The following is a 2,610-nucleotide window of genomic DNA, read 5'->3' on the forward strand; positions in this document are numbered from 1 at the left end:
GCACTTGAGGAGCCATCATCATGTAAACCAACTTCATAAAAGAAAATTACAATAGACAGTGTTAGGTTTAGCAAAATCTTTTAAAGAAATTTCATGAGAATGTGTGTACAAGATAACCTGTACTTTGTGACAGTAATTTCTCTTCATTTGTCTTTCAAACATTTGTATTTGTAATTCATATGGAAATATGGAAGAAATACATAACGTATTTGGTTATAAACAAGTTAAGAGAGGAATGTTATGAGATCTATGACTGCCATTAGCCTGTGTACAAATACAAAGTGAATTAAGGTTTAGATTATTAAGAAGTGTTATGTAGTCTTTTGTTGATGAGCTTCATGTAATGCTGTTTAGAAAAGGCGAGAGAAGCAGTTTTGGGATGAGAAATTGAACATTTTGATGGGTGGCAAGGGACAGTGGGAAGGTTAGGGAGATCAGTCCGGAGAACATTATGCATCATCTTGACTTTCTCAATTTATATTTAGACAGGACTGTTATGCAGTGGGATTCTTCTGAAGAAAAGAAAATTAGAATTCAGATAAGCCTGTGAAAGCCTTTTTAGTGTGATTTACTTGCAAGTAAATTCATATTATAGAAGGAAATGTGTCTGAAAGTGGTATCCAAAACCAGATGATTGTAGAATTTATCAGTACAAGTAATAAATAGAAAGAATTTGTATTTTGTTTGAGATATATGTTTATATGTATATATGTGTGTGTGTGTGTGTGTGTTTTAACTTTAGGCCATTATAACTTTGCTGCATAATATCTGATGTTATTAATTCAATAGAATGGAATATACAGAAGCTTCATATATATATATTTTTGTGTGTGCACTGTAAGATAAAAATGACTTTTGTAGTAGTTGATGGTTAATGTTTTGGTATAGCCAGATTTCTGAATTGTGTTCTCGTGTGATATAAGATGCTAAGTTGTTTTTATGGTTGAAGAGCAAAGGAGAACCTATGCCTACAATCCAACCAGGCAGTTGCTTAAATTAGATGATGGTGAAATTTATTGACTAAATAGTTGAATGATGAAGATGGTTACAGATTCATGGAATTATTTGATATTTCATTGAACCTGTCTAGTAGTAACATGATGGTATTGGTAATATGATATTTGTTTTGGCAGTTGAAGGTATATTAATACTGTTTGGAAGAAGTAATTGCATGTTCATAAAGAGATTGATAAATACCTAAAGACGGCCTCTGTTAGAGCGGAAGTATTAGTTATATATGAAACCCCAAATAAATTTAGTGGAATTATACCACCGTCTTGGCCAAACTGTTTCTGAACTAGGGGTACAAAATGCAAACATCAATAGGGTCAGAAAACCCAGGAAGTTAAACGGTATGATGGCCCAATTTTCCTCGTTAACATACCTTCAGTCAACCCACAAAATGTACCAAGCAAAATATGCAAACCATTACTCTTACACACTGAAACACTTTTATTTGTAGAAGCTGGTAATTTTTTTTCTTTTTTTCCATAATGGATTTTATTTCTGTGGATATGAAGTATATCTAGTAGGTGTTTGGGTATTTCATTTTTATTTCTTGATTGTAGTATGTTTACAGGGGTTTGCTCTTGTCTCTGCCTTTCTTTTTTGGTGGAAAAGAAGCTGTTCATTCTTGTGACTTGTAAAATTTTTAATTTTTTCTACAAAGTTTGTTCTAATGTGAAAATGTAAGGTAAAAAGAGGACTAAGAAACATTTATTACCTCCAAAGCTACATATTGCTTTTTGAATGTTTTACTCAGTAGATTATTTTGTATTTGGCATTTCTTACACAGATATATATGAAAGCTGGAATAATGCACCGCAGCTTTGATATGGATAATTAAAACATCCATCCCTGATCAGGACACTGCAGTTATGAATCTGCAGAACAGGTGCTAAACAAACCATACCACACAATATTTGGTACGGTTGGTTTAGCACCCATCCTGCATGTTCGTAACTGCAGCTGCCCACGTTATCAGGTTGTTATTTACTGTTGTATATGTATTTGTGAATATACTGATTTTAGATGGCCATATCTTTGTATCACCTTTTTTTGAGAGCTATGAGCTGGGATATATGACATGGGGTTTTCTATTATTTTATTATTTAAAAGAATATTTCAATTTTTTGGGCACTTGACATGATGTCACATGTTATAAAATATCATTTGTCATTCTTCTGGCACCCACACAAATTCACATTTGTCCTTCTTATACTTTTGCCATACACTCTCATTTCATATGAATCTATTTAAAAAGAGAGGGGTGAGAGGAGAAATAAGAGAAAGGAGAGAGAAGAGAGAAGAAGAAATAAGAGAGGAGAGACAAGAGAAAGAAAGAGAGAGTGTGAGAGAGTAAGAGATTGAGAGAAAAAAATGAGAGAATGAGAGAGAAAATAAGGAGAAACAAGAGAAAGAGAAAGAAAGAGAGAGTGAGATTAAGAGAGAAAAAAATGAGAGAAAGAGAATGAGGGAGAGAAAGTAAGACAGATAATGAGAATGAGGGAGAGAAAGTAAGACAGAGAATGAGAATGAGAGAGAGTGAGAGAATGAGAATGAGAGAGAGAGTGAGAGAATGAGAATGAGAGAGAGAGTGAGAGAATGAGA

The 2,610-nt window shown here is 33.4% G+C and overlaps 1 protein-coding gene across 1 annotated transcript in view; it reads left to right on the forward strand.

Annotated features, from left to right (window-relative positions):
- The window catches only part of LOC138861290 (uncharacterized), an 8,957-nt gene extending 6,557 nt beyond the window's left edge, over window positions 1-2,400 (forward strand). The window contains exon 2 of the mRNA XM_070120261.1: window positions 1-2,400. This exon is cut by the window's left edge and continues 1,216 nt beyond it. The gene's annotated coding sequence lies outside the window, so the exon portion shown is untranslated.
- Window positions 2,401-2,610: the final 210 nt, after the last annotated feature.

Source organism: Penaeus vannamei, unplaced genomic scaffold (genome assembly GCF_042767895.1).
Source record: "Penaeus vannamei isolate JL-2024 unplaced genomic scaffold, ASM4276789v1 unanchor4099, whole genome shotgun sequence".
NCBI lineage: Eukaryota > Metazoa > Arthropoda > Malacostraca > Decapoda > Penaeidae > Penaeus > Penaeus vannamei.